Here is a 23,189-nt window from a genome sequence, read left to right as displayed (position 1 = left end):
AAATGAAAGTTTCCAGTCGTTGTACTTCAGTGGATCTCCGCTGAATATTGAAGGTTCAGGGATGGGAACTCTGTTAGCGCTCAGAGCATCTGCTAGCACCTTGACAAGCTCTGCTGTACTTTCATTTGAGCCGGTACTCGTACTTTGTATGGGAGACTTTTGCATGGACAGACGATTTGAAGATGGAATAACTGGGTTGTCTGCTACCAGTTGCTGTCCCAATGTGTCCATTTGCTCTTCTTCTGCGGCCCTTGGTTGATCATACACCTGCATTCTGGCTCTTGCTGCATTGAGATTCTTGACTGCCTCCAACTTCTGCACTTTTCTCCTCTTTTCTTCCAGAGCTCTTAGAAGAGCTCCATGCTCCTCTTCTAGCTGAGCTTTGATTTTTACTTCCTCTGCCTCTCGCTCTAAGCTGCGCTTAACAATTGCTGCTGTTCATCAGATATCTTCCTTTTAACTTCTGCTTCTAGACGCTGTATTTCCTGCTGTTCCTTTTCTTGTTGTTCTAACACTTTCAGAACAGCTTCGCTTGCGGCAGCCTCTGCGGCAGCTTCTTGGCGTTTTATAGAGGACCTGGAGGAGTTGATTGAGAGAACTTTTAACTCGGTGGTGAAAGAACCTGACTTAGAGGAGCTTGTGCCAAAGAGAGCCTGCTTCTGGCCATTTGACTTCTTCTGCTTCTTTGGCTTCTCCATCGAGTCGGCTTGAGGCTTTGCTTACAATAAAGTTGGAGATCTCTACACACAGATCCACTTTTCTGCGCGTGTCTTGATCCGGAGTTGAGACATTGCGCAGCTCATCATAAATTAGCTGGACATCTGCTGAAAAACCTGCGATATCACCAATGATATCCTTGAGCAACTCTTCAGATAGAAGGTCCTTTAATTGTGACAATGACTTCTTGGCTAATTTTGCTTGTGTTTTCCATTTATCATAAGTGTAGTTAAATTTTTGTTGAAGCCCTTTACATTTTTCTTCTTGCATTTCTTTGCCTTTTTCTGTGAGAGATCTGATTCTTGAACTTTGTCTTAGCTTTGGCGCTTCATCATGCTGGGCTTCAGGAAGGCCTACTTCAGGTTTATCTTGGGAGTCTAAGCTATGAACTGTTGACTCACTTGGCTCTGTCATTGGTTAAATCACTTATTTAAGTTGACTCACTTGGCTCTGTCATTGTTTAAATCACTTATTTAAGTTGACTCACTTTTGAAAATAAAGCGTGAATGTAAACATCCCTTTAGTTGTGTATATCTTGCAATAAATCAAATAACTTTGGAGGTCACCCTTAAATGCAAACAATATGTAAACCTCTATAAATTGCCCAAAGCATCAAATGCAGAATAAAACTTTGATGTAGCTACAACACACTCTAAGTTGAAACACAAAAGTTCAATGAGAACTGTAGTTGCCCTTTAACTTTGGCACTTAAATGCTTCCATACAGCATAATAAAAAACATTCACTTAACACAGCTCTTATTCACAGTAAATAATAACCAAATCCTATACAAAAGCCTTAATTTTCTTAGATCACTCTTAACTTAGAGATGTCCGTTGACATCTCGCGGCTCCGGGTGCCTTAACGGTCACTCATCTGTCAGTTAGAGATGTCCGTTGATCGCGGCTCCGTGTGCCTTAACGGTCGCTCATCTGTCAGTTAGAGATGTCTGTTGATCGCGGCTCCGGGTGCCTTAACGGTCGCTCATCAGAGATGTCCGTTGATCGCGGCACCGTGTGCCTTAACGGTCATCTGTCAGTTAGAGATGTCCGTTGATCGCGGCTCCGTGTGCCGGTCCAGCCAAACCTTAACAGGCCGATCCTTTTCTTGCGCTCCTTCGTTGAACTGCCACTCGCGTCGATGAACAGTCCGAGTTTTCACTGTAACTCCCTCTAATAGCATTCGGTAGACACCAATGGTTTCCTTTGACGGGTTTTATTGTAGCCTTTTACTCCAACTCCACCGTGAAAACTATAGATGAATACATACACAGTACAACAGAAATCACGGCATTAGCTTTACATAAAATCATAAATTACACGGCACACAAAAAGCCAAACAAGCAAAACAAAATACAGGGAAACAACAAGAAACATACCTCGTTGGCTGCATGCTATTTACAGGGACTTTGAAACTAGATTATTTTCGGCGATGCGTATCACAAGCTGTTCACCTTCTCTCATGCCGCATCTCAAACTGACACAAACTGACAAAACATCAGCCTAAATACACACACACACACAAGTGACGTCATTCAACAAACTATTTAAATACAATTTTAAACCTGAATAACGAACACAATTATTGAATTACTAATATAAACAAAAATGAATTTCCTTATGCCTTATAATATGAAAGTAATAATTAAATTACAGAAACCTTTTAATGATGACAGTTACACCATGTGACTGAAATCTCCAAACTGATCTACTTTGCGCATCAAGGGAAAACATGACAGTTCTCTAGTCATACAATACCCCAAAACATCCACGCTCTACTTCTCTACATCGGAAACATCTGCCAGGGAAAGGGATCACGATGCCGGAACCGAGGCTTCAAATCAACATGATCATGTACCGTTCGTTTCTCTAGGAAGGTTTTAAACAGAAAACTCTTCTGTCCTGCTCCTCATCCAAGGTCCCGAAACCAAACCCAAAACCCAACTCTGAAGCCAAACCCTAACCCAGAATGATGCTGCAATTCATGATTAGGTAGTTAGAAAGCATTTGTTAAGCATTTTGTGTGAGCTTATCTAAAGTGAGGACTAGCTAACGCAGTTACGTCGCCGCGACGTCGCGGTTACGTAACTTTATGACCAAACATAGGTTGCCGCAACGTAAGTTTCAACGTTGCCGCGACGTGCGGGTGAAAGACGCGATCACGTTGCCGCAATGTATCTTGGCGACGTTGCTCGTCCGTAACTGCCACGTCCTGGCGACGTCGTGGCAACCAAAATACATACTGGCGACATTTATGCAACCTTCTTCAAAAAGGTTGCCATAACGTTGCAAGGACGTTCTTGGCGGATCTGCATGGTGCAGTCCTCATTTGCCCTTTATAGAACCCACAAAATCTAGTCTGAAATCTACAAGCCACATAAATATTTTACCTACATTTTGGCTGGTGGCTGTTGCTAATGTGGACCCCAAGCCTATTCAAAAGACAAGACAGTACACTAACAAATATCAATTTATTATATTTTTATTTCAAATAATTTTGAATTCAATTTTGGGGATGTTCTTCCGCCTGCCGTTCCATCCAACCCTGTGAAGAACAAATAAAAGAGAACACGTGAGTGCATTTATATTCATTTTACATTCAGTCAAATGTCATTGTACATTTAGTCAAAACTTAAATATGTTATGCCGAGGTTACGCTAGACTCGAGCGTGAGCACGTTCTAGATAGCAGCCCAAGTGGCTATGAAAGCTAAGCATTGCCGGATAATGTCTAATAGTAAGAAGACGGTAGACGGGGTCTGGCATTGCGGACGTTGCGCCTAAAAACAACGTAAATATTCATCCTGGAAACACGAAGTCAAGCCAACTCACTTTGCACTACAGCTGCAGGAAATGCATTTTATAGTTCTTATGTTATTTAATTTAAACTTTTTAGCGTGTAGTTGATCAATGTATTAATCCTGCAGTGTATTTTACACCAATACCACAACAGGAATGGGGATCATTAGCGTCATCATGCGTTGTGTTCGTCAAAAGGCTCTAGAATATTTAGTTGCCGGTAGATCTGTTCGGGATTTAGTTGTTGAGCGAACCTTGATTGCAACGGAGATTTGTTAGCTGAACGTGGTATCCCTGTGTAACAGGTGTAAATAATTACTTTCTGTTATTTGTAATTCTGTAAACTTGGGACCCCACCAATATTTTATATTTATCTGCAAGTCCACGGCGGAGAAGTTTGTGTTTGAAGTTCAGAAGCAACCACCAAGCTTACGTGTGGTAAGTCGCAGTCTGCGCTTGTAAATAAAGTTCACTATAAATTGCAAAGACAATGTAAAAGAACGGATGTTAAATATAGCATAAAACATGTCAAATCTAATGTTACATGTGTAAGGGTTTGTTGGTTTGGTGTGACGTTCGAGGAGTTCTGAGCCGAGGTTTATGTGGACATGTGCGCGCTATGCGGGCCTCCTATTTATAGTTGTGTGTGTCCAACTGTTGCAGGTATGTATGGAAGCCCATTCCCTCAACGGAAAAAAAAAAAAAACACCACAACTATCATAATTATGAGATTAAAAGTTCATAATAACGAGATTTAAGTCATAATTACGAGATTTTAAAGTCATAATTACGAGATTTAAAGTCATAATTACCGAGATTAAAGTCATAATTACGAGATTAAAGTCATAATTACGAGGATTTTAAAGGTCATAATTATGAGATTTAAGTCATAATAACGAGATAAAAAAGTCATAATGATGAGATTTAAAGTCATAATAACGAGATAAAAAAGTCATATAATGAGATTTAAAGTCATAATTACGAGATTTTCGACGGTTAGCCTGCCCCTGACCTCACTTCCTTCAAGTTCGAAATCGGCACGACAGAGCGGCACGCGCTACTAGGCTACCAGTCGGCGCCATCATTTCGGACCTGAGGCTGATGAACCTGCAAGTCATCACTTCTCTCGGTCATCCTCCTATTCGCAAGGCGAAACAGCAAGGTAACCGAATTTGTAGAGATGCTCTTTTAAGCCTATATTCAGTAATTCAGCGTCTTTTCATCTGGTTTATGTTTCCTTTGAAAAAGCACTCTGCTGCAGCTATGTTAGCTAGTTCTAGTATTAGCACCGTGTTAATTTTGTCAGCTATTTAGATTTTGTCACATTTTAGTCATTGTTTTCCTTTGTAGTTTTAGTCTAGTTTTAGTCGACAAAAAGTCCTTAAATTGTAGTCAACTTTTAGTCAAAATGTTTTCTCTTTTTAAACTAGTTCAAAGTGTTCGAAATCGTTCCCTATCACGGATATAGTGCACTATATAGGATGCTCGCCATTTTGTAGTGGTGTTCGAATCTGAGTACATAAAAGTAAATTGTTTAAGCCTAATTTCTCTGATATAAAGGAAATTACAAAATAAGCCAACGGCAAGAATTAAATGACGTACAGGACGCGAACTCAGGTCGCCCGTATTGCAGGGCCTAAACCACTCAGCCAACTGCTGGTTCATAAAGTTGATGGAATGGAGTGGTCTTGAGAAAATATCCACGATAACAATATAGGCATATCTCAATTAATTTAATTACTTTATTTGCATCATTCAATCTTAAACCCTTAGTGAAAATATAGGCTGTTTGTACTTCATATATGTACATTTATGACAAAATCGTGAGGACTAGGCTTGTGACAGACACGCACATGTGGCGCTCGCGCGGTAATAGCTCATTGGCGCCACCTAGTGATCATTATGTGCAAATGCACAGCCTCTCATTCAAATGACTTAGGGGTCATTTGACCCCTCTTGTGGCGCTAGTAGTAAGTAAAAATGGCCCGGCGTGGGACGAATTTCGAATTATAAATATGTACATGCATAATGTTAGCTCATCCATGTGCTCAATGCATCACAATGTAGTTGGCATCTGTTCCGTTCGTTTAAATATTGTGTTGGCCTCTCACAGGATGGATGAGTTGTGCGAGTTCTTGAGGTCGCGGAATGTACCAGAGAAAACATAAAGCAACTGGAAAACGATAAGGTAACTAGTCTGTTAATGGGGGAAAGATAGGCTAAATTGTGTGTTTATGCATTTTTTGATTTTTTTTTTTAATTACGGCTTCTGTTTATGTTAAATTATATTTGTTTTGTGGCTGTGTGTGTGTGTGTTTTCCTCTTTTTTAAGATCGATCCCAATGTCCTCCTGCTCATGAACGACGACCAGTTAACCGAGTATCTACCATCATATGGAGACCGACTGGCTGTCCTTGGATATTGCAGATTGAAGGGGAAGAATCCTGTTGCCCGCAAATCAAACTTTTTGAGCGACTGAAAGCCAAGTTAGCAAAAAGTGACGATCGTGAACACTTGTCTGAGAAGTTACCATGTCAAAATGCTCAGAAGAAAGAGCGTAAAATTGAAATTGGCTGGTTGAATTTCCGTGACGGGAAATTCTTACAAATGAGGGCCAAAAAGGGGGGCGGGGACCAGGAAAATCTCTGTGTCCAAGAATTGTTGTAAAGATCAGTTAATTGAACAGGCCAAAAACCTGTTTTTCCCTGGTCAGAAAAATGCAGAAGGAAATGTTCAGATTTTGCGATTGAACTAACTGATTTTCAGGAGCGCCCGTTAGATCCCCTGACTACAGTTGGGGATCTTTATGAAGTAACAAAGCTGCCCATTTTACGCTTTTACTTAGCAACAACCAAGAGGGATGGTTGCAGTGAGAATCAGCTTGCAGCCTCACCCAACCCCCCTAGGCCTAGTTTACCTCTAGCTGAAGGTCAGGAAACCGCAGATGTGGTATATGCTAGTAGCAGCAATGTCCTGTCTGATACAAACAGTGATCCTGAGCCCTTCGATTGCTCCACTGTTGAAATGACAGATTGGGCTAGTGGTGAGCGAAGTTGATGCCGCCAATGCTGTAGATGACTTTGAGAATAGTGGCACAGTTACCTTTTTCCAAGGACACCTACATGATCTGGACTGGGTTAGCCTTGATGATACCTTACAAACGTCTCCTCGGGCATCAAGTTCATCTACTCCGACCCTAGATATTGCTCATGTGCCCATTGATCAGAGTGAAAGAACAAAGAGAATAATTGTTGTTCACCGTGGGCAGATCCTGAGAGAACTAATCACACATTTTTTGGACGCGAGTGTCATGCGAGATGATGTTTTCATCCAAGTAATTCTTCCCAATGGAAGTTTGGAAATGGCAGTTGATGAAGGTGGCGTGTTAGGGATGTGCTAACTGAATTTTGGCTGGACTTTTATGAGCAATGCACTTTAGGAAATGCTTTCAAGGTGCCTTTTCTACGCCATGATTTTGGTAAGCAGCAGTGGGAAAGCATTGGCAGAATAATAGCAATGGGTTGGCAAAAAGAGAAGTACCTGCCTATAAAAATAGCCCCAGTAATTTTGGAGAAAGTTGCCCTGGGAAGTGTGAAGAGTAGTCTTGTTGACTGCTTCCTGAAATATGTCACAGAGTCAGAGAGATTGGTGTTTGAATCCTGCCGTTCAGATTTTGAAAGTGTGGATCAGGAAGAATTGATTGAAGTAATGGATCTCCACAGCTGTCGAAGAATGCCAACCGCTGATAATATTGAACAGCTCTTGGAGGAGCTTGCCCACCAAAAGCTGGTTCAAGAACCCGCCTTTGTCCTAGAGCAGTGGAGCAAGGTGCTTGCACCCTTTAGGTCAGATTTGGAAGGCATTCAGAAGCGTATGTAAATCTTCATCCAACACTGAGGAAGGTGATTAGGTCTATCTCTTACCCCACTACTATGAACGACCAGCAGAAGAACATAGGAAAGCATCTTAGCACTTACCTTAGAGAATCTGACGCACAGCACCTGTCTCTATTCCTTCGGTTTTGCACTGGCTCTGATTTGTTTCTTGGTAAGACCATTACTTGAGCTTCACGAATTTGCAAGGTATGCAGAGACGGCCCATCGCCCACACATGTGGATGCTACTTGGAGTTGCCAATTGATTATGACAATTACCCGGATTTCAGACACGAAATGAACAAAGTATTGGAGAGTGGTGTGTGGGCAATGGACATAGTTTAGTTGATTCAGCTGCCATCAGCAGCCTCCTCATGTCAAGATGATTTAATGCAATATGTAATATGTAAATATGAAATTATATAATGTACTGATGTATTAATGTAATGAGATTTAATGTACATATTTTGATATGTTGGATTATGTAAATATGTTATTATATGTACTGTTGTATTAATGAAATGTCTTGAAGTCATCCCGACCAATACATAGTTTAGCAGATTCAGATGCCATCAACAGCCTCTTCATGTCGAGATTACTTAATTTTATGATTTTGAGATGCTGGATTATATGTAAATAGGAAATTATATAATGTAATGTGATTTAATGTAGAGACTTTGAGATGCTAGATTATATTTAATGTGTAAATATTTAATTATATAATGAACTATTGTATTAATGTAATGTATTAAAGTTATCACCACCAATACATCGTTTAGCCGTTTCAGCTGCCATCAGCAGCTTATATATATCCCCAGCAATACTTATGTTGTTTTCTAAAGCTGTTTTATGGGAAGATAATAAAATAATAAAAGTCATTAAATTGTGGCTAACTGTTTAGTTATTTCCCAATAATCAATATTGACGCATGATTAATATATTAAGTATAATGTTTATATCAAATATATTTATTTTTGCAGTAGAAATGTCAACTTAATGTTAAAGACACTACAACGATTGGAAAAAAGGGGTTAAGACACACAGTATATTGTTAGGCTTGTATTGTTGCAGAACCAGTTAAAGCCTACTCTAGTTACAAATAGGTGCAAGTTAAGTTTTGCTAAATGAGCTGCAGTAGCCTAATGCTGAATTAGGCCTACTGCAGCTCAATCTAGCACAAACAACTACCCCTGCTTTTAAGGGCTGTAGCAATTCATTGTTAATTAGCTGTCTAAGTCTTACATACAGATCTACTGTCTTGTACACGTCGTTAGTTAATTCAAGGCCATGCTCAGACATAAGCCCCACACAAATGTGAAACACATCTTCATCACATGGGAAGTCTTTGTAAACACACTCCCCCAAGCAGGCCTCGATCTTCTCCAGACTTGGGCGATACAGGTAGTCCGTGGCCCCGTAGAGTTGAGGCACTGCATGGATGATGGATGGACGGCCATGAGGACTTCGTGAGTTGTGCACTCGACGCATCCTGTGCTCATTCCAGATGAATGCGACCTCCTCCAGTTCTGCCTGATAAGACAAGGCTCAAAGTGAATACAAATGAAATGCAATGAATTGCATGAAAAAGCTTTCCTGCAGACAGAAAGCAATGTGTGGTTCTTGTATTTAACTTTTTTGGTAAAACCAAATCAATAGTATAGTGTAACAATAAAATAAAATAATACAAATAAGAATAAGCCACAGACAAAAATAAAGCAGTGAATAGTGAAACTTACCTGAATTGTGGAAAGAAAACAGAACTGGACCAATGACTTGTCCAGGAAGGTGTCAGCGAAGTATCCATCCGATTTCAATTTATCGAAAAAGTCCATCCAAAACTGGGCGCACTGACTGCGTAATGTCAGCCACCATCTTTCAATGCGCTGGGTTGCCAGTGCTTGGACCAAATGTGACATGTTCGATTTCAAGTTGACCCTCTGAAAAGTGCATGAATCTTTGCATTTCGGCCAAACGAACATTTTCTGTCCCTAAATCTACCCGTAATCGTTCAGGGCAACCTTGAGCTATTAGTACAGCATCCATGAAATAACCAGCAATCACGTTCGGATCATTATTAGTTTTGTATGCCTCCAGCCAGATGAGTCTCCTAGAAAAACCATCTATGCATCCACTTATACAGATCCCATACGGTTTAAGTTTGTCATAGCCGTCAATGTGCCAGACGTAATTGGGACCCCGGCTGTGATATACTCTCCGCCGTAGTCTATTTCTTGATCTCAGGTCAACTCCCTCACTGTCCAACAGCCGCAAGAGAACACGTACTGTTTCCCTGTCGGTAATAATGCCATTTATCCAACATTTTTGGTACATCCAACGGTAGCCATGACACTGCCCAGACGTTTGGAGTTGCGCTTCAATGAAAGCTGCCACCTCGGCCACATCTGTCTTGCCCTTCCTGCGCCACAATCTTTTCTCTCTCAGAATCCTTTCAAGTGTCCGCTTGCTCAGCACTACCCCATGCACCTCAGCCAATACTGCCAGAATTTCATCATTTGTATATCGTCTTTGGAAATATTGCTCAATGTGGTGATCCAACTCCATGACGTTACGACACTGATCTTAATGTAAACCATCTAGATGCAGCCTACTGTCATGACTTTATATCTCGTAATTATGACTTTAAATCTCATTATTATGACTTTTTTATCTCGTTATTATGACTTTAAATCTCATAATTATGACTTTAAATCTCGTAATTATGACTTTTAATCTCGTAATTATGACTTTAAATCTCGTAATTATGACTTTAAATCTCGTAATTATGACTTTAAATTTCGTAATTATGACTTTAAATCTCGTAATTATGACTTTAAATCTCGTTATTATGACTTTTAATCTCATAATTATGAGATAGTTTGTGGTGTTTTTTTTTTTTCCTGTGGCGGGAATGGGCTTCCATAGGTATGTTCACTTAATGTTTAGTTTGTAAATACCACTATACGATCACTTAATGTTTTTTGTTGTAAATACCACTATACGATCATTTGAAGTTTGTGTTTGAAAGTTCAGAAGCAACCAAGCTTACGTTGTGTTCGAACGGACTATGGCTGAATATATATATATGTGTGTGAACACTGGTTGTGTGTTGTCCCATGTTGCAGCTAATAAACCAATCCAGTGCTCAACCCAACCTGTCTCCGTGGGTTCAATTAAGAAGCAGAAGAGCTGCAGTGTACCCAAGGTCACATCTGCTCTATAAGGTGTCCGGCCGCCATCCCCTATTCACGTGCTTTTGTGTATTGGAGAACCTGCTCAGCAAGCTGCAGTCTGCAACTTCTGCGGGAGGTATGTAAGTATACAAAAAATATTCTCTAACGATGCATAGCTTTCTGATGTGTGTGTATATTATGTATATATATAAGCTTCATTGGTTGACTGGCTAACTACTAGTTAAAACGAGCAGTGTTGGTATGGAAACGGTGGTGCTATTGTGTTTTCTCTGCAACAAGTTCTAGCTTGTTGCAGAAAGGTGTTTCGCCCAGAGTTGGTGTCGAGCCGCCTCAAAGGTTAGCCTTGTTTCGCTTGAAGAGTTGTAACCACGTCTTGTAAACAAGCTTAAAGGTTGGGTACGCGATTTGCGAAACGCCAGCAGATTTTGAAAATACACAACTCAAATGGTCCTACCCCCTCCCCTTCAACGCTGACTCTGACTCCACCCATTCCAAGTACTTGGACGCGCAATCATGCACGAGCGCGAACAGAGATGCGCGAGAGCGAGCCAGGCTAGCGTAGGTTTTCGTTTAACAACATGGCACTACATTCAGCTGTAAATTGCACCCAGTACCGCGGGAAGTAGGGGTTTTGGGGGTGCTGCAACACCCCCTGTCCGAGGCCCTGTCTTATCACAGAAAACGATAATTTCTAAAAACCAAAGTGGAGATTTCTGAAAACGCCGGTTATGTGTTGTCGTATCAACGGGGAGAAACGGGATTTTAGGTTCTGAAGCGTCACATTATGCACCAGGAAATGCTTAACGTCATGTGAGCATCCGCTGTACCGTATTGGTCCGAATATAAACACAAACCCCATTGTAATACGACCTATATTTGGAAAAAAGATTTGAAGCCCAGATCTTGATTTCATGAATAAATAAATTGTATTAATTGAAATAATATACGAAAATAAAAAGGCATAGAATAAAACACTGCATTGCCACTAAACAGTAGTGCAAATAGGCCGTACTGATGTGTACACCAAAGACTTCCTGACACTCCTCTGCCCCGCTGTGTTCGCTCTGGCTGTGGTCGCTACGAACTGTTTCGGCCCGTGGCAAAGCGAGTCATCCTCGCTGCTGTCCAAGGCATGTTGAGACGCAGCATTTATTTAATGCTCATATGTCCTAGTGCTGAAAAAAGGTTATATGAAAAAGTGTGAGGGTAGCGGTGGTGCGCTAAACTTGTTCTGTGAGCAGCTGGATGTGAACCATGGTGTGAAGGAAGTGAACACAACGATCGATTTTGAACTGTGCGCGCATGCACTGGTGTAATTGAGCTGCGCTGCTATATATCTTTTTATCAATGTGGCGAGTTGCGAGTCTAGTGCAGGCCGGGTTTTTTTTTCACAGCACCCCCTGCTGAGAATACGTTCTCGCGGCTATGGTTGCACCAGATGTTATAAACATTAAACGGTCACATAATCAATACTATTTTTAGAAAATGTATGTTTGTTTCATATAATTGTATTGGAAGTCCTGGTTTCACTAGGGTTGCCGCGGTGTGGACATTTTCACACCGAGTAATAGGCTACACTCGTCTCAACACCGGTATTACCGAGTATAAACGGTATAAACTTTGAAACTAGGTCAACCGCCACACAAGCATCGGTTTTTAGACCCTTCTCGTCCTTCAGTTGCCGCCAACGTTCAAAAGCAGCGCCTAGGATTATTCTTGATTTCAGTTTTTCTCTTTCAGCGTTTTTATTATCAATTACTCTCTGAAAAAGAGTTTTCCTTCTCTTTGCTGGTGGTGGTGGTGGTGGTGGGGATTGTGGCGTCTTGTCTGCCATGGAAATTGTCTTCTACTGCTAGGTCCAAATGTGGATTAACTAGTTCCAGTAGATACCGCAGGATAACAACAAACAGGAGCTTGCTCTGGGTCACGAGCTCTGGGTCACGAGTACTGCACGAAGGGGTCGCGCGCGGGGCGCGGGGGAGGGGGGGAGGGGGAGTGCAGTACGACCGTTTGATTGACGTACTTACTGTCCAATGAAACTCGGTGGCAATGGATATGATTGGCTGGAGTTTTTCGAGCCCTGCACGTTCCACAGATGATTGACAAGTTTTAATTTTCATGTCAGTACTTCTAACTCAGTGGCTGTAAGCGGGTTATGATAAGGATTTCAAGTAATTTTGCAAAAATGGCCAAAAAAGCAAATCACCTATGCAACCTTTAAAGAGTAGGACATGGATCTGCATATCATTTTGTGGTGGTGTACAAAAATATGATAATTGTTCCCTAATAGTCAGCATGTTCAAATAATTTATCTGGAGGGATATCGATTGCATATGCCTCTCTCGTTTAAACTCACCTTCAAACTTTTGGAGTGGGCTGAGGGGGCATGTTTCAAGACCTCTGCCATCAGAAGCTCCACCTCCTTCTCTTCCAGCCCCGGCTTCCATTTCATGATCGCCTCTGTAATTAGATTGAATTTGTGATCAAAAGTTAGGCATGTCACCAACACTCGGGGGGGCACATTCTCAAAAAAGGTTTTTTCCTGAAATCTATTCATCTCTGGAGGATATTTTTGTGTGATAGTAAGTTGGAACTTGTTGCTTTGTGATTTCATTCATTAAAAATGAATGGGATTGTATGGATTCAGATGAAGTACACAGCTAATACATTTTGGTCTGTATAATAGAAAGAAAACTGATCAACTGTGAGGACAATAAAGATATAATTTTTTTTAAATAATTTTTTCTGCAATGATGCAAACCAAAATACGACAGTATAATTCATACACGTGTATATTAGTTATGCACTTCTTGCATCTGAATCCAGACAATTATGCAATATAGCATGAGTGAGAGTGGGGTTGGTAATGGATAGAACAACACCGGTGTTGTTCTGCCGTAGCCAAGAGGACTTATACAACAACTCCACTGTCAGCTAATTCACTTTAAATTGTATTAAAATGTCAGAGGGGGGATGTCCGAGTGTTAGTGAAGACCCCCTGTGGCTCATGGACTGTATAACATAGTTGTGATGCAACAGGATATATGTCTGAACAGTCTTTACACTTAGCCTCTATCTGTACCAGCTGCATGCCCTCTGTCATTGTAACTGCATGATGTGTACAGATGTGTGATGTCAAAATGACTTGCACTATTTTAATTCCCCATCAGGTTTAATTCAAATCCAGTACTGTTGCATTTCAGCAAAAGCACAAGGGTGAAAGTCTTTGGTCCCCTTCAACTCCTGAGCAACAACAGCAGGTAATACATAAAAAATATACCAATGATAAAGGGCTTTCTGTTGAAGAAAGTACACTCAATATATGAATAAATAGATGTGATGCACTGAAAGCATTCCATTAACAACACATCCTACAATACAAAGACAAAAAAGCAGCCAGCTTGTCACGGTACCAAGGTCAGTGATAATGAGGATAGGGATGGGCATTCGATTAAATTGACCACACTGACCACTTTTGTAACTGCCATATATACAATACACTCGGATTGCATGATAGGAATATATATATTCCGATTAGAAATCGAATCGGATCAGAAGTGTCCATGTAAACGCGGCTAATCTAAATATAATTCTCTGATCGGAATAGAATTCCATGTGGAATAGAATCAATAGGTGGTGTAGTCGGCTATAATCGACATGTATACACTTATTCCGATTAGTTTGGGGTGGGTGCGGCTACTTTTTAACTTGGAGAGATGGCATCAGCAGTTGCAGTAGTTCGCAATTGGTCCGTCTGTATTTCTCTGCTGATAAACAATACGAATGGTAATTGTAAAAAGACACACCGTGTGAAGATATTTTTTAGCATTAGTTTTATCGATGAAAAATGTACGTCATCGACGAAATTCTTAATGATCAATTAGTCGATCGTCGATTAATCATGCCCATCCCTAAATGAGGAGTCTTTGGAAGAAACGGATCACATCAGCTAAAAGGTGTAGAAAAATAGCTGAAACAGCTAAATAGATTTGTTTGCACATATTTAGACTTACGTTTGATGGTACTGCCCACTGCTGTGCCAAGCAGTGGCATCTTCCCCTTCTTTCCCCTAAGGCTGTAGCTGCTCCAAACAAAGTTTGAGGCCACAGAGCGCAACACCCTCCTCACACACTCCCCAGGATTGGACCCCCCAACTAGGCTCAGATGGGAAATCTAAGGAAATCAAACAACCATGGTTAAGGCAAGTATTTGCATTGTATTTTTCATGTGGTGTTGGTGGTGTTTTCTTTTGAGGGGGGCGAACCAAATTAAGGTATTTGAAGATGGACTGCTCATCTCTAACTACTTAGCTAACAACAGGGAACTAAAGATGAAAAAAGCTCAATGGCAGGGCCATGTGGCACACTTGGTGGCATGTGTACAATATAGCCTAAAGTCACTTCACCATTATTCGTACATTTACCATTTTTTTTGTGAAATCTCTATTTTTAAGGTGCTCCTCAAGTTCCTGTAGTTCGGCCTGAGTTTGCGCCTGCAGTAACTCGACACTAGCTTCCCCAGGGTCCCCATGTCGATTTGCCCGTAGCAATAATAGAGCCTCTCTCTGATTCTGCTCAACAGTCTCAAGCCTTCGGAGCAGAACCTCCAATGTCGCTGTAAAAAAAATATGTTGAGATCAGAGGAGTGTATTTAGTAGTATTTGGTGTCATTTGCATACAGTGCAATACAGTTCAATACATGTATTACCGTTGATATTCTTTGCCCAGATTGGTATGGTTTCTCTCTCTCTTCGGTCACCTAAGTAATGTGTATAAAGCATAATGTGTAGGGTTAGTATAGACAGATGACTGTCATAACCTGTTGATAAGAGTTACTAGTTTGGTTTTAACCACCCTCTCCACCCGCCACTTTACCGTCCCCAGTAGAGATAGGCAATGGCGTTTCAAATGAAGACGCAATCGAATCATCTGCAGGAAGTACAAAATAATAATTCAATGTTTTTTTTTGGTTTCAAACTCTTTGTTGTCTTGGCTCATAGAATTACTGTTATGTCATCATCATTCGTCATCATTACCCTACATAACTTTACCATCATTTTCTGTAAAATCGTCTCTTGCCGGTGAAGGAGGGGAGTAATCTACAGAAAGAACAAGATAAGAATTTAGGTTATGTGTTTTTGTTTCGAAACATAGTGTCTTCTTGACTTCTATGCAATTATTTGTATTTGTTTTTAACCATCATTCCCTTGCAAACTCTACCGTCATCAGTCACAGGGGGTGAAGATATTTGTAGTGCGCTACGCCGTGGAATGGGTGATTCTATCTGGGGTGGAGGAGGAAGGGAAGTCCTGAAATGTGGACCTGCCTTTTTCCCATTTCGTTTCTTTGTTTTCTTTTCACCTGAACAGAATTATATTAGCCGAAAGTAAATAACAGTGTTACATGTTTACACATTGTTTAGAATTGCTGCTTGCACTTTTAACACTAAGTTAATACAGTACACAAGGATGTGCAGATATACCGGTGTGAATCAATTTTTGGGGTTTGACTATGATGCGCCTCCCTGTGTCCTCATTTCCTGTCTCCACACAGGACTTTGTCTCCGCCCTCTTGTTCCTCCTGACGGCCTGATCCCAATCATCTAAACAGTCAGGTGGGCCAAAACAATTAGAAATTACACTCTTTTAAATGTGTTGCATGTCACCACTTGTTATTTGTCGCCCATTAACACACCTGTTGAGGAAAATATTTTTATTGGCCTTTTTAGCCAGGTTTTAGGATCGGGCAAATCTTTGTCCTTTGCCCTCTGTGTGGGCTTGTGGAGTGGCCAGTAGCTGCATGTCTTCTGAAATGGAAAACAAAATAGTTTTGCAGAACTTGCATAGAATTTTTGAAATGATTGACATAAAGGTTTTTCGCATGTACTTACATCTCCCTCTTTTATAATCCAATTACTGGCCACTATGCCAACAGTCCTTTCCCCCAAAATTCGACGATGCTATACATTCTGTAATCAAGAACAGAGAGGTTAATTTAATACAGTAAAGAATAATTGTGTCTGTACAAGAAATTGCAATGATAATACACATGCAAAATACAACATACTGCAATGTCATGAAGAATGGCCATGAAGAGGATTTTTTCCCCCACAGGAATCTTGATTGCCTTTCTTTTCAGGTTGTCATTTGGATCCATCTCAAAACGGTGTCATTGTTCTTGTACTTCAGTACTCCGATTAATGTGGAGTCACAAGGGACACTGAAAAGTGGTTCTGGGTGCTGGTATACACGGCAAAGCTGGCTTCCGTCCCTCTCCTCTATGACCTCGCAGCATTCGCGGCGATTCAAAATAAAAGAAGAATTGGACCTCTGCCTACCATGCTCCATTGGCTGTCCAGCGCATTCCTCAAGCCTTTTCACCACTTGTGACAGGGGGCATCTTCCACTCCTTACCATCCTCTTTATTTTCTTGAGACAATTTTCAAATTTAAAAGCGCTACAATTGTCCAATCCTCCAAAGGTCACGGCATCCTCCACAATGTGCAACATTGAGTGCACGTTGTAGACCAGAAACTGGTTACCATAAAGTTCTCGGCCTCTCTCAACAAAGAATCGGAGGAGATCAGCAGCATATCTCCAATGTTGCTCAACCAATGCTGGACTTACAAGTATGTTCATTGCCACACTGAATGTCATGAAGTGGCTGAAAAATTCATCTTTAAGGACCCCCTTCAGCACAATCTTTCCTGTATATAACATAAACTGCCTATGTTCCGTTGCCTTCCATCTCTCAAGCTCTTTAAGATCTCTCGGTTTGCGAGCGAAGCTGGAAGGGATGTGTGGACGGAGGTTGGTGAGCCTGCTGCTGACCTCCTCTATTTGGGTTGCCGACATCTTCAGGCCCTTCACTCCTCTGCACCACATGAAGAGAAGCCTCTTCATGACACCCAAGCATGCCTGGTGCATGTAATCGATGGGAAATGCACTGATCATGTTTATGGGTAAATCCAAAAGCGGGGTGCTGCCATGATGATGCTCGCCCTGTGTCTGTTGGCGGAAGGAGTCGTCACTACGAGCCACCACCTCTGTGTCTTGGTAAGTAACCTTCTCATACCACTCACCCCTCTGCACACACCGGTCACACCCATAATAGCCTGTGCAAAGTTTAACATTCTTCACAAAGGCCTTTGCAGGAGCATCGCACACAAAACATAGAATGTGAATTGTATTGTTTTGTTCCTATGTTGCAGGCCACTGACAGGAGGTTGTTGACATCCATCACCATGTCTTCCAGGAATTCCAGATTCTGTGGTTTCGAACCTCCACAAGTAAGGGTGATAGGGAAGACTGACACTGGTTTTAAATGGACAGCACAAAGGATGGGCCACATTGTTCTTCCTGAGCTCTTAAACAGAGGTAGCCCATCTACGTTGAAGGAAAGGTCAACACAGTCGGGACCTGGTCTGCTGGGTATCTCAATAGAGTCTGTTGCAATTTGTCCATGATAGGAAAATGGACATACTCCATACCAGACTTTGATGTGATCCTGACCTCCCTTGGTGTCTTCAGGAGTGTCCTGGTGGTGGAAGGCAGGTCAGTGTGCCCGTGACCTCTCAAAACTTTCAAAAGGTCATCAACAGCATTGTGTTTCACCTGAAACTGGCAAGCCCAGCTAGCGAGGTCAGATGCGAGCGATGCCGGACGCTGGTCGGACGCCTCCAGGTCATCCCCAAAACCTCTTCCTCCTCATCATCAGAGGGATCAACATCCATCCAGTCATCGAGGTCATCCTCCAAAGCAGAACGATCCTCAAATGACTCATCCAAGTCCAAGGAGTTGTCCATGTCACCAACAGGCGCAAGAACACCGGATGGACTGCTGGACAAGCTGGCATCAGCCACATGGTGTTCTGTGACACAAACACTGGCAGTGCTTTCAGCTATCCTATTCATCACTTGGTTAGCAGATCTCCATGAACGGAGGTACTGCCTTGCCCGTAACTGTTTTTCCTCACTCATCCTGTGAAATAAAATGTTCACATTTAACGTGTGATTGAGGTTTCAATACAATCTAGCCATAAACTGTCTTATAGCAGGCTTCAGACCAAAGATTTGTGATGCAAATGCGAGCTTCAGACCAAAGATTAGCGATGAAAATACATGCAACAGGGTTCACCACCCATGCAACTTCTATCAACATCACCACCGTTTCCATAAACGACACCTTTACTATACCAATTGTTTTTACTAACTAGATTGCTGGTCAACGTTAACCAATAAAGCTGTAGCATACTTGGAATACTTGTTACGCGACTGATGTTTTGCAAACAGTAGCGTTCCTTACGCAAAGTGGATAATTATTTTCTCCTACTCTCCTAATAATATCGTGAAGCCTCTGCTGGCCTTGACTGACGTGAGTGGCAGACGGTCATCAGCACTGAAGTAAAAGTGTTCTAAAACCAACTGTCTTATGACGACTTGCAACGTTCAATTCACACTGCTGCAACTTCTATCTACAACGGTTTTGTTACGTTGCATTGTGAATCTTTGTTCTGAATTGGCTTTTCAAGGCTGACAAGGCTTTATACACATACCTGACAAGAATGAGGTCAACGGGGACTGGAGGGAATGATCTACGATGCAAAAATAAATGCATAGGAAATTAATGTAATTGTGTTAAACTTTTAAACAGTACAGTTCATGATACATATACAGTGTGAAACAGTACAGGACTAGGCCTAGGTTTGTGCAGGTAAAGAAGAAGATGGGAATTTGTAAATTCATCTTAAATCAAAACTGAAAGGTCCTACAAAACATTGGGGTTTAACACAGGTGGTTTAATGGCACCATATTCTGGATTTGCATGACCTTTGTATTGCAATTGCAAATGCATCTCTAGTTCAGGATTACTATTATTAGCCATATTAGTGATTGGTGGATTTCTTTAAAAATTGACTGACAAAAGTGATCTCTGGTCGATTTTTATTTCATTTTTTAGAACTTGACGTCACACAAGCGTCAATCGAGTACTCGTTCATATTTCCTCCTAGACTGGGTATGATATTTTTTCGGAGGATAAGTCCCGGATTCTCGCCTCTGATTGGCTAGAAGGGCTCTCCTTTAAATCGTGTTTCGATTAGTCCTAGATGTTTGCGGGAGTTTATGGTAAGGATTAGGGGTTAACCCATTTGAACTACGCCAGTTGATCGCGCCTCTTTTGACGGCAGCCTCCCCAGACCGACGCGCAATCTACGATTGCCAGGCTAATTTCCTCCTATTCCCGCCAACACTTCACGTGGGGACCCAGACCTACTGATACGTGGTCGTTTTCGCTTGAAATCCTCAATTAAGGTAAATTAAGATTACCATTGGTGCATTTAGTCTGCAGAGAGGGGACACATAGCTAAACAAATGCTATGAACTTCTTGCAGTTTGGTACAACACCTTCTGCCAACTGCTACCTATTAGATTTCGCTACCTACTTCGGCGCATGCGCATGGACATGCGTAACATTGTAAATACATACTATACCCCTGAAATCTCCAATAAAGACATTTAATACAGCATACAATTATGCTCCCCATATTCTTATGTGTCAGGTAGCGTATTCATCTGTAGACCAACTGCCTCTATCAAACGATGCTCCCACTACAGAATCACGTTATTGTACACCACTAACCCCATGTATACTGTAAGAATATGGGATGATAATTTGATACTGTATTATTATAACGTCTTTATGGAGATTTCAGGGGTACTGTATGTGTATTTTACACCAATAGCACAACGCGGAATCAATAGCGTAATCATGCGCATGCGCAGAACAGACCAGGAAGCACAATATGATAGAAGAAATTGGCAGAACACCCTGCTTGACGGAGTAAAAGAAGACATGGCGAGGAACGGAAAGCTACGGTATGTAGATATTCTTTGCTTAGACAAAGCTGTTTTTTCGCGCCTTGTGGTACTAGCACTACCATTGCAAGCTCGTGCAACAGCATTATAGTTAAAACAAATAAATGCAACGTTACGACTGCACGCGACATAGGCGAGTGCCTCTGCCTCTTTGTTGTTTCCCGCCCGATTTCGTCGATATTAGCAAGCTGTGGTCATTGCACATCCAAAAGGCAAGCCAAATTAATGCCATCTTAAAACTTAAAAGCCCGTTAAATCATAATTTACCCTGAATGACAGGATAAATGTGACATCAAGTTACAGAGGCTACAGCTGGCTCACAATGGCATTTTATAGCAATGCCGATAGCCCCATCGGCCTGTTAAGTTGGCTAAGTAGCCTGCTAAAGTTTACACTATTCTTGCTGTCTTCATCATACTTCGTGGTGTTGACTTAAACAATTACTACACTTGAGTATTAAGTGTAATTTGCCTCTGCCTATAAGCACATATCATTTGAGTAACATTAGTGTATAACTAGCTAGTTCATTGGCTATTAGCACCGCCCAGCTAACGCCTGGGTATCGTTGTCATGGTAGTACTATAGCTAATTTAAGATTTAGCGAATGTCATCGTTATCAGAATGGTCTATACTACTAACATTAAAAATATAAACATTGGAAATAAATAGCTACTTCAAATTAACTTACCTTACCTAATAATTCTAGTAATAATATATTTTCGAAATTCTTCTGTATTCTTCTGTATTCTATCTCTTTTCTCTCCTGTCTCAAAACCCACAAAGACAAATTTGGAAGTACAGGGTATTTAACCGTCTTTATTGCACGAGACCTCTAACTTTGGAAGTACTGGGTTAACTGTCTTTATCGCACGAGACCTTTAATGCCTGGTTCTATAAACGCCATCACATTCGCGGGGGCAGTATGGCCCCCTTGCCAGCGGTACTTTTTGCACAACTCATAATTTGTTGTGTAATCTACGGCTGTTCTAACAGCAATACAAAATCATCACTTAGTTTTTATGGCATACCAACCAACAGTGAGTAAACGGGAAGGGACAGAACCTGAGGATTTGAGCCAGCGTTTCAACCTTGTTTCGGTTCCAGTGTTCCTTTTGCGTCACGTTGTGTGATGATATAATATACAAACCCAAGTATTTGGGTTTATAATACAGTAGGCCTATATAATAAATGATGGGGTCCTTCAGATGAGATTTAAAAGTATTGAGATATATATGGTATATTGTGGAAAAAAATATCCCTCATCGCACAGCCCTACCAACGTGTGCCCTTCTGTGGATTAATTGGTTGTAAAACAGGGAACGAAAAAGCTTGAACTGATAGCAAGATCCAGTATGAAATTAAAGTTTTAATTTCAGACATGTTAGATATCAGCCTTTAAGGCATTCTGTTATTCAATTTCATTTTGGTTCAATTCAACCACACAGAATAGACCATCATATTGCAATGTACTGTGTAAATGCAAAAAAAAAAATACAAATATTAAAATAAAACGTTGACATTGAGATTCTTATTTCATGGTGTCATAAATTATAACAATAGAATTACAACAAAACAACAAACTGTAAAAGAAAGTGTGGAAATGGCGCCATCGAAAATCTTTTTTTCTTTTTTATATTTTAAAGCAAAATAAGATTTAGGTAAGCAGAGACATCGAAAAGGAAAGCTTGCATTAACAATGTTTGGTCTCCTCTTTGCCAAGTATTGCAGAGGGCAGCATGGCCATTACTTGGTCCCTTCTCACATCTTGTGCAGCTGTGAGCTACAGGCATAAAATCAAGACCGATTTGGTCAAACTCAGTAAACTAGACACCATTGTTCTTGTATAGCTGTCCTCACACACTTTTTCATTGATATGTTATTCAACTGCTCCGTGTGTGTGTGTGTGTGTGTGTGTGGTGTGTGTGTGTGTGTGTGTGGTGTGTGGTGTGTGTGTGTGTGTGTGTGTGTGTGTGTGTGTGTGAACAGAAAGTATTAAATTAGTACCTTTTTTCTTTTTCCAGGGACCGAACTGAAGACGCTGGGATCCACCATTTAAGAGACATCCGGAATCAACAGGACATCTTCACAACCCTGACTCGGCAGCGACAGTTGAGCCAGTCTCTCTGCAGCTTAAGGACAACTTCAGCTTGATCGAAAACTGGGGGGCAATTCGTATAATAATAGGATAAAAACACCAGATTTGGTGTTTTAAGGTTTATTAGTCTGAGGTTTAATTAATGTATCAAAGCAACACAGCACTCGTGATCGTGGGGTGGCTATCTGGGCCACTCGACATCAGAACCTCGAGTTTGCAGCCTCAACAAAACACCCGTGATTATATCATTGCCCAACCCCACTCTCACTCGCACAATTTCAAATTGCATTGATGACCTTATTTCAGCCTTGGTTACCGAATACTAAGATTAAACTCAGGTTGATTGTCAGTTCAGTCTTATCCTGTGGGTCAGGCACTGCTGTTATTTTCTTGTAACTTAAAATTGCACTAGACAGCATTAATATTAGTTTGGATTGGATTCTGATTAGCAGTCACTGCTTTAGCTATACTCTCCACCTCAGCCTCTCCACGGCCTTTATGCTCAGTCCTGGTTGACCAATGTAAACCTTCAATGTGGTTTGTTCACTTGAATCCGTGAAACGCATGAATTTTACTTCAAATGTTTTGTTAATAGAAAGAATTGTCGTGATTTGGTCCCTGTATATGCATTTGAAATAAATGA

The 23,189-nt window shown here is 41.1% G+C and overlaps 3 long non-coding RNA genes across 6 annotated transcripts; 2 read left to right on the top strand and 1 right to left on the bottom strand.

Annotated features, from left to right (window-relative positions):
• Nucleotides 1–1,694: 1,694 nt before the first annotated feature.
• Nucleotides 1,695–17,687, top strand: LOC130380262 (uncharacterized). Of its 3 annotated transcripts, none has more exons than XR_008895242.1 (4): nucleotides 1,695–3,287; nucleotides 10,510–10,693; nucleotides 13,749–13,838; nucleotides 14,626–17,687. It is a non-coding gene; the product is annotated as an uncharacterized LOC130380262 (long non-coding RNA). The 3 variants fall into 3 exon arrangements; XR_008895244.1 differs by having other exon boundaries at nucleotides 14,623–17,687; XR_008895243.1 differs by having other exon boundaries at nucleotides 10,510–10,697.
• On the bottom strand, nucleotides 3,053–15,733 carry LOC130380263 (uncharacterized). Of its 2 annotated transcripts, XR_008895246.1 has the most exons (7): nucleotides 15,629–15,733; nucleotides 15,453–15,506; nucleotides 15,286–15,336; nucleotides 15,002–15,192; nucleotides 14,592–14,751; nucleotides 12,935–13,038; nucleotides 3,053–3,260 (listed from the first exon to the last, which is right to left on the bottom strand). It is a non-coding gene; the product is annotated as an uncharacterized LOC130380263 (long non-coding RNA). The 2 variants fall into 2 exon arrangements; XR_008895245.1 differs by lacking the exon at nucleotides 3,053–3,260 and having other exon boundaries at nucleotides 12,796–13,038.
• Nucleotides 17,688–17,802: 115 nt separating the features above from the next.
• Nucleotides 17,803–18,479, top strand: LOC130380264 (uncharacterized). Its single transcript, XR_008895247.1, has 3 exons — nucleotides 17,803–17,953; nucleotides 18,046–18,130; nucleotides 18,294–18,479. It is a non-coding gene; the product is annotated as an uncharacterized LOC130380264 (long non-coding RNA).
• The last annotated feature ends 4,710 nt before the right edge of the window (nucleotides 18,480–23,189 follow it).

Source organism: Gadus chalcogrammus, chromosome 4, assembly GCF_026213295.1.
Source record: "Gadus chalcogrammus isolate NIFS_2021 chromosome 4, NIFS_Gcha_1.0, whole genome shotgun sequence".
NCBI lineage: Eukaryota > Metazoa > Chordata > Actinopteri > Gadiformes > Gadidae > Gadus > Gadus chalcogrammus.
The sequence above is the reverse complement of the archived record's forward strand: the minus strand, read 5'-3'. Positions and strand labels throughout refer to the sequence as shown.